This window comes from Pongo abelii, chromosome 6 (genome assembly GCF_028885655.2).
Source record: "Pongo abelii isolate AG06213 chromosome 6, NHGRI_mPonAbe1-v2.0_pri, whole genome shotgun sequence".
NCBI lineage: Eukaryota > Metazoa > Chordata > Mammalia > Primates > Hominidae > Pongo > Pongo abelii.
In genome coordinates this window covers 49,280,485-49,289,869 of record NC_071991.2, presented here as the reverse complement: position 1 = coordinate 49,289,869, position 9,385 = coordinate 49,280,485, and the positions used below count along the sequence as shown (strand labels likewise).

The 9,385-nt window shown below is 42.2% G+C and overlaps 1 pseudogene; it reads left to right on the top strand.

Moving 5' to 3' along the window:
• Positions 1-3,460: 3,460 nt before the first annotated feature.
• LOC112134420 (guanine nucleotide-binding protein G(I)/G(S)/G(O) subunit gamma-5-like) lies at positions 3,461-3,807 on the top strand (annotated as a pseudogene).
• The last annotated feature ends 5,578 nt before the right edge of the window (positions 3,808-9,385 follow it).

Sequence of the window (9,385 nt, the reverse complement as noted above, 5' to 3'; positions counted from 1 at the left end):
CAGTAACCAAAACAGCATGGTACTGGTACCAAAACAGAGATATAGATCAATGGAACAGAACAGAGCCGTCAGAAATAATGCCACATATCTACAAGTATCTGATCTTTGACAAACCTGACAAAAACAAGAAATGGGGAAAGGATTCCCTATTTAATAAATGGTGCTGGGAAAACTGGCTAGCCATATGTAGAAAGCTGAAACTGGATCCCTTCCTTACACCTTATACAAAAATCAATTCAAGATGGATTAAAGACTTAAATGTTAGACCTAAAACCATAAAAACCCTAGAAGAAAACCTAGGCATTACCATTCAGGACATAGGCATGGGCAAGGACTTCATGTCTAAAACACCAAAAGCAATGGCAACAAAAGCCAAAATTGACAAATGGGATCTAATTAAACTCAAGAGCTTCTGCACAGCAAAAGAAACTACCATCAGAGTGAACAGGCAACCTACAAAATGGGAGAAAATTTTCGCAACCTACTCATCTGACAAGGGGCTAATATCCAGAATCTACAATGAACTCCAACAAATTTACAAGAAAAAAACAAACAACCCCATCAAAAAGTGGGCGAAGGACATGAACAGACACTTCTCAAAAGAAGACATTTATGCAGCCAAAAAACACATGAAAAAATGCTCACCATCACTGGCCATCAGAGAAATGCAAATCAAAACCACAATGAGATACCATCTCACACCAGTTAGAATGGCAATCATTAAAAAGTCAGGAAACAACAGGTGCTGGAGAGGATGTGGAGAAACAGGAACACTTTTACACTGTTGGTGGGACTGTAAACTAGTTCAGCCCTTGTGGAAGTCAGTGTGGCGATTCCTCAGGGATCTAGAACTAGAAATTCCATTCGACCCAGCCATCCCATTACTGGGTATATACCCAAAGGACTATAAATCATGCTGCTATAAAAACACATGCACACGTATGTTTATTGCGGCATTATTCACAATAGCAAAGACTTGGAACCAACCCAAATGTCCAACAATGATAGACTGGATTAAGAAAATGTGGCACATATACACCATGGAATACTATGCAGCCATAAAAAATGATGAGTTCACGTCCGTTGTAGGGACATGGATGAAATTGGAAATCATCATTCTCAGTAAACTATCGCAAGAACAAAAAACCAAACACCGCATATTCTCACTCATAGGTGGGAATTGAACAATGAGAACACATGGACACAGGAAGGGGAACATCACACTCTGGGGACTGTTGTGGGGTGGGGGGAGGGGGGAGGGATAGCATTGGAAGATATACCTAATGCTAGATGACGAGTTGGTGGGTGCAGCGCACCAGCATGGCACATGTATACATATGTAACTTACCTGCACATTGCGCACATGTACCATAAAACCTAAAGTATAATAATAATAAAAAAAAAAAAAAAAAAAAAAAAAAAAAGACCAGAACTCCCCACTGGCTGATAGATAAGGGTTTTTCTAAGGCAGTGATATAGTTTGTATATTTCTCCCTGCCCAAAACTCATGTTGAATTATAATCCCAGGTATTGGAGGTGGGGCCTGGTGGGAGGTGACTGGATTGTAGGGGTGGATTTCTCATGAATGGCTTGGGCCATCCCCTTGGTGCTGAGTGAGCTCTCACCCTGAGTTCACATGAGATCTGGTTCTTTAATGGTGTGCGGCACCTACCCCCCACCAATCCCTCTCTCTCAATCTCTCTCTCTCTCTCTCCTGCTTTTGCCATGTGAGGTACCTGCCCCCCTTTTGCATTCCACCATGACTGTAAGCTTCCTGAGGCCACCTGAGAAGCCAAGCAGATGCCAGCATCATGCTTCCTGCACAGCCTGCAGAACTGTGAACCAATTAAACCTCTTCTTTATAAATTACCAGTCACAGGTATTACTTTATAGCAATGCAAGAACTGCCTAATATAGGCAGGAAGGCAGAGGTTACAGGCAAAGTCATCAATCAACACAATGAAGCTATATATTGGCTTGGCCTAAAAAAGGCAGGACATCTTGAAACGGGGTTGGGAGGACTAAAGGTCATAGGTGAATTCAAAGATTTCTAGATTGTGATTGATTAAGCTTTGTTTAAAAACTTGGGGTCAGTCAAAAGGAATGTTGAGCTCTGGCCTGTGGGCGTGACTTCCTCTGGGAGGAATTTCTTCCTCAGGAAGAAATTTAGAATAACTGGCAGGCAGAGTTCAGTCCTTGTTCCCCCTTATCTGAAGTCTGCAGGCCGGCAGATGGAATTTTCCATTTGCTGGGGGTCCAGGTTTATAAAAAACAACTCAAAGACATATGTAAAGATGTTACCTTTAGTTTCTATAGGGAACCAAAGAGTTTGTAGCTCTAGCTTCCTTGGCTGTTGTTTAAAATTACTATTGGCCAGGTACAGTGGCTCATGCCTGTAATCCCAACACTTTGGGAGGCCGGGATGGGCAGGTCACCTGAGGTCGGGAGTTCGAGACCAGCCTGACCAACATGGAGAAACCCCATCTCTACTAAAAATACAAAATTAGCCAGGCGTGGTGGTGCATCCCTGTAATCCCAGCTACTTGGGAGGCTGAGGCAGGAGAATCTCTTGAACCCGGGAGGCAGAGGTTGTGGTGAGCTGAGATCGTGCCATTGCACTCCAGCCTGGGCAACAAGAGTGAAACTCTGTCTTTAAAAAAAAAAAAAAAAAAAAAAAAAAAAAGCTACTGTTTACCTTCTTTTTTTTTTTTTTTTTTCGAGATGGAGTCTCACTCTGTCGCCCAGGCTGGAGTGCAGTGGTGCAATCTCGGCTCACTGCAAGCTCCGCCTCCCGGGTTCACGCTATTCTCCTGCCTCAGCCTCCCAAGTAGCTGGGACTACAGGCGCCCGCCACCACGCCCGGCTAATTTTTTGTATTTTTAGTAGAGACGGGGTTTCACGGTGTTAGCCAGGATGGTCTCAATCTCCTGACCTCGTGATCCGCCTGCCTCTGCCTCCCAAAGTGCTGGGATTACAGGTGTGAGCCACCGCACCTGGCCCCACTGTTTACCTTCTTACTTATCAGGTTGCTCATTTACTTCTCAAGGTGAGGTAGGTGCCTAGAATTAGGAATTAGGATTTTTCTTTATTTCTATGCTTGAGGGCCTCGACAGACCCTCAGAGGGAGCCCTGCTCCATCTCAAGACTGAGCACTAATGGTTTAGTGGAAGTGGGAAAAATCAGGTAGGATGTTATTGAAGTAACCTGAGGGAAGAGAGAACAGGGACTGATCCCCAAGTGGTGGCAGAGGAATTGTTGAGAAGGGCGCAGGTTTGGATGCATTCTGAGGTCAGAGCCAGCATGCTGTTTTGACAAGTGTCAAGAGGTGTGAGAGGTAAACCCTGACTTCAAGGTTTTTGGAGTTTCATGTTTGACATTGGAATTTTCACTGTTTGTAATTCTTTAATACAAACTGGAACATTTCACCAACCCATGAATCGGCCTGGCCCTCGTGTGCACCATGCCTGGCTCCTCCGGCGTCGCCACTATGAAGAAAGTGGTTCAGCAGCTCCCGCTGGAGGCCGGGCTCAACCACGCTCAAATGCATAAAAGTTTCCCAGGCAGCTGCAGACTTAAAACAATTCGGTCTGCGGAATACTCAACGTGACCCTCTGCTGACTGGAGTATCTTCAAGTACAAATCCCTTCAGACCCCAGAAAGTCTGTTCCTTTTTGCAGTAAAATGAATCTTTCAAAGGTTTCCCAAACCGCTTCTTATGATCCAGTGAATATTCAAGAGAGCTAAATTTGAAACCTGTACAAAAGCTTATCCCTATAACACATGTGCCATAATATACGAAATTCTACTTTTGTCAGTCCTTAACATCTACCTCTCTGAATTTTCATGAATTTCTATTTCACAAGGGTCATTGTTTTATAAACACTGGCAGTAGCATACAATAAAACTTAGTATGAAAGAAAAAAAAACTGGAACATTTCTTGCATTCTGAATATTCCAGTGCAATTCTTATCTATTAGATTCGGGGCACTTCATTAAGGGATTGCTAAGACTCTCCTCGCAGCCCTGAGGACTAATTACAGTCGCCAGCTGTGTGACCAGCAGGAAGGAGACCCTGCTGGAGAAGGGGTGAGGGAGGTGGGAAGGGCTGGGTGGAATAAATAGAGACCAAGGAGGAAAGGCACGTCCTAACATTTCCAATGAAGGAACAAGGAAATCACAAACCCAAGTCTTCTTTTTTTTCTTTTGAGAGAGTCTCGCTTTGTTGCTCAGGCTGGAGGGCAGTGGCGCAATCTCAGCTCACTGCGACTTCTGCCTCCTGGGTTCAAGCGATTCTCCTGCCTCTGCCTCCCAAGTAGCTGAGATTACAGGCGCCCGCCACCACGCCCAGCTAATTTTTGTATTTTTAGTAGAGATGGGGTTTCCCCATCTTGGCCAGGCTATTCTCAAACTCCTGACCTCAGGTGATCCACCTGCCTCGGCCTCCCAAAGTGCCAAGTCTTTATTGTAAACCATTAATGGCTGCCTGAATTCTAAAATTCTTAGGACTTAAGAAGCAACAAGCCATGATTGACTACTCAGTTGAAAAAAAAAACAGGTCAAGATGGACCCATCCTGAGGCTCAATCCCAAATGCCAGTCTCCTTTCTGTACCCTCAAGTGCACCTGTCTGGCTTGAAAACAAATTCCCTCTATTTGGCCTCAAGCTAAGCTAACCGAGCAAACAATTCCTTCTACCCAGGCCTCTGCTTTGTTCCAGGGCTTGTGTTTTACTGGGGCCAGGGCCCTGGAGCCAGCCTCAGGGGTGAGATTTCTCCTTCTCATGAAGGAAGCAGTGTTGAAAGTAAAGTATTTGCTTCCTGTTCTTGAGGCCTAAACATTTAACTGTAAAGTATGTAAACTGTGTTCTGGAATTCTGGCTGTGGTATGTATCAAGCTACGAAAACAACATGCCATCTCGTCTCTCCACATAACACAGAGGTACAGAGAGGCTGAGATAAAGAAACACATAAATAGGTGGTTAGCTGTGATATTAAAATAAGGGAACCACTGGGAGAATTTCTGTGCTGCTGGAAATTAGAGCTGCCATTGTATAAAAGCTGCATACATTTTGGCTTGATATCACTATCAGTTAAGCAGTGGTTATAATATTTTGTCCCTGGAAATGTATAAAGTTAAGAGACTACTTGTTTCTCCAGGAGACAGCTTTCTGAAAAATGTTAAAGCAGATGTTCATAAATAAATTATTAGGCACACCTCTATTTTTTTCTATAGCAATTATCACTTTTTACCATAATAGATGTACTTATTTACTTATTTTTTGCACTTACTATTTATTGACTCTTTTATATAAATTTACATAATTTACTTATTTGGTGCATTTATTGATTATTGACTCTTTCCTTCTACTACAATGTGTAGTTCTTTGAGGCAGATGGAGATCGGTGCATGTGGTGGGTGTTGCTGCTGTTGTGGTTGTTGGCCCAGGACACAGCTAAAAACTCAACCCAGGTCTTCCTGGCTCCACATCTGGAGCTCTATTTTCTCCCCAACTCTAGCCATGCAGGCTCAGGGCACCAACTGTAATTCTTTATTACCCTAAAGGTGTTACAGGACTATTTAATTCACAAACAGGGAAGAGATTCTCCCTTTACCAAGCCTCTTCTATTGCGGTTCTCGGTTGCTGTGATGTTCTCCACGCAGACATGCCCTGATCTACTATTTCAACCTTAACATTTCTCAACCACTAAGAAATTTTAGTTTAGTTTTGAATCCCAAGCACCCAGGACACTGGGATAGTGATCAAGGAGGAAAGGCAAGTCCTAACCTTTTTAATGAAGGAACAAGAAAACAAAAGCCCAAACCTTTATTGTAAATCATGACAGAGTGCCCAAATCGAACACAAAATGTAATTTTACATTTTACGTAAAATTGGGTGCTATTTTTGAATACCACTGGGTGCTTGGAATTCAAACATAAACCAAACCCCTGCATTAATTGCCCATAGAAATTGATCCTGTAATCAATATCTGCCTGAAAATTTACACTAGTTCTCTAGCTTTATGTTTTGAATCAATCTCATATTGAACTCGCAACCTGACACCAATTTCTGGTGTTTGTCTTTAAGATAAGCAGGCATAGGGCCTATACTACTCCAGGTCTCCAGAGTTTTTATTGAAAGTGTCTTATCTTACATGTACTGTAAGTTAACAGGTGCTCACATCCCATAGAGCACTGGGAAAAGGATCCTTGAGTGCAAAATATCACAGGTTGCACAAATCCCATTGTCATTTCAAGGAGACTCCTCACTACATTCCTAACCAAAAAGCCAAATTGAATTATTATAGAATTCTGGAATAAACCTCCTAATCCTTTCACAAATCTCTGTCAATCTGCTTCCATCTGACCACACTAGTATATGATCCACCCATGTAAAGACTCTTACTCAGACAAATCATTGGAGACTTTTAGTCAGAGTATAATTTATGTGCCAAGTCAAAATATCTATCTGGAAAATATTAGAAAAAGTCAATATAACGAAAAGCTTTCCCTTGTCTCTTTCTTGAAATTCTTCTCTAGCTTAACCCAATTTCCTAAGTCACTTAGAGGCCTTTAAACAAAATGAAATCTTAATGATGTCTCTGCCATGAATAATTAATTGTTGGTGTACAATCTTCTCAACAAAATCCATTCTCATTAGATTAGAGGTTTCCGCAAGATACATGAGTTCATTATAGACATTTTTACATCCTTCTTGTATCTTTCTTTCTTTGTCCATTTTATCTGTGCTGTGATCTGAGATTCCATCACCCTGACAGCCTTCCAAAGAGAAGCAGTGGTCAGGCAATTAAAGACCTTTGAGAAGTGGTAAGGTCTTCCTGCTTCAAAACATGGCAGCGTAACTGGAGAGGAAACAATGAACAGTGAAGGCTTGAACTGACCATGGTGGTTTGGTCTTTCAGCGGGAAAGAGGAGGATCTAGGGAAGACAGGCTTACCTGTCCTCTTAGAAACTTCTGCATCCATCAGTCTTCTGTCTCATGAGAAAGCCTTGAAGACCAGAAAGTCCTGGGAAGAAAGGAACATTGCACCAACCGAACCTTTTGTGTTTTCTTGTCAGATGCTGAAATGCAAGGTCATAGACACAATGGAGAAAGTTTAGAGGCCATTTCCTGCTCATTGGACAAATAACTGGCCACTGCCATGAGTTACAGGTCTAGCCACTGTGCTTTTATGAACTTTGTCCCCATTCCCTGCCCAATCCCTCCTTTTCATTCTTCCCTCCTCCATCCTCACATACAAATGTGTTCAATTGTTCCAACTCTATTGCTGAACCAAGTCAGATTTATTAAATCTGTGTTTGAATTTAAAAGCCTAATCTGGAAGAAGAAAAGAATCTCATATACAACTTCAAACATGTTTGAATTTTTCCTCCTAGACATAAAGTATATACATTGGATTATGCCTAAATTACTGTATTTTAAAGTAATGATTCAAAGAACAGTTAGGCATAGGACAGGCTTTGCAGATGTCAGGCACAGAGTTCTTTGTTTCATACTTTTTTACGTAGCTATAATCACCCAAGAGACACAATCCTGTATCCTGTTCTTGTTCATCTGTCATGTGCATTTTTGAGGTTATAACATTGTTTCTACAAACATCATTTAGAAATATTGCATGGCACTCCATCGAGTAGATACACTCTATTTCAATAAACCATGGCCTTTTCCTTCCATTTTTTAACTACTATTAATAATGGTGCAATAAGCATCCTTCTGTAAAAACCTTTTCTGATATTTAGGATTATTTCCTTAGATTCAGCTCTTCAAAGTGGAACTGCTGGATAAAGGAGACTACTTAGGTTTTTGAGATATGCTGTGAAATAGCTTTTCCAAAACACTGTTCCACTTTACGTTCCCACATATACTGTCAGCTGGACCAAAGTGAAAAAGATCAAAGAATTTGCAATTTCAGGTGGTCACAATGTACATAAGAGACTGACTTTAAATATTTATTATGAAATGTACAGCACATACAAAAAAGTATATAAAAATTATGTGGTTTAAAGAATAATAATGGCCGGGCACAGTGGTTCATGCCTGTAATCCCAGCACTTTGGGAGGCCCAGGGTGAGCAGATCACCTGAAGTCAGATGTTCAAGACCAGCCTGGCCAACTTGGAGAAACCCCATCTCTACTAAAAATGCAAAAATAAGCCAGGCGTGGTGACACATGCCTGTAATCTCAGCTACTCAGGAGGCTGAGACAGGAGAATCGCTTGAATCCAGAAGGCAGAGGTTGCAGTGAGCCAAGATCATGCCACTGCACTCCAGCCTGGGTGACAGAGCGAGACTTTGTCTCAAAAAAAAAAAAAAATAATAATAATAATAAAATTAACACCCATGTACCAACTATCCAGTTTAAGAAATAGAATATTATGACCACATTAGTAGCCCCTCTTGTGCCTTAGTGTATCGTGGCAGCTACAGACAGATCTCAAAATGTCGTTGATGTAAAACACACGCACGTATACATTGATGTCCCTCTCACATCACAGTCCATGCAGGCTCAGGAGCTGTCCTTGCCACCTTCAACAGTAATTTAAGACCCTGGCTCTGGCCCCACTGAAACACGAGCTCTGGAACAAATTTAAGACTGTTAAGAGTCTTAACAGTAATTTAAGACTCATCATTTCATCACCTTGGAATTTTTGCTGTTAGTTAAGTAGAATAAATAAGAGAGGACACAGAGAACTTACATCTGCTTTTAACTGCCTTTCTCAAGGAGTGACACATCTCTGCCTTCTTCGGTAAGAGCTGCCATACGGCCTCGACTTAACTCTAAAGGGGGTTGGAAATGTGGCCTCCTTTATGTCTGAACAACACTGTCTGTCACACATTGCCTCTGCCACAGTGTCCTTATCCCCAACAGATAACCCCTTCCTGCCTTCTGTGTTAGTCACTCCCTTGCTTTTCTTTAAATAGTGTTGTAAAAATTGCCTAGGAAGCACAAGTCTGTGTAAGAGAAGGAAAATATCAACGCTATTCTACAAGAGTTTCCAACAGAAGAGAAGGTGGCAAAATGGGCATCACAGGCTGGCTTCCGCTTCCCTGAGAATCTATGAGAGCCCTTTCTGGTGATGTCTGCAGGCAAGGTTATGGCTGAGTCATGGAAACCATAAATTAACACATCTGGGGCATCGGACAGAACTATAATTTGAACCACCTACTAGACACCTGTCAGAAAGAGCTTCGGAGGGAGGAGGCTGCTCTGCATTTTCTTCTAAATTCACAGCGCTCCTCTGTCAGCCCTCAGGAGGAGTTCAGAGCTAACCCAAGCATCAAGGGGAGAGCAGCAGCTTTAATAGCACTGAGTCAAGAGAAGAATCAAGACCAGCCTCCCCCAGGCATTTTCCTCGGGTCTCACAGAC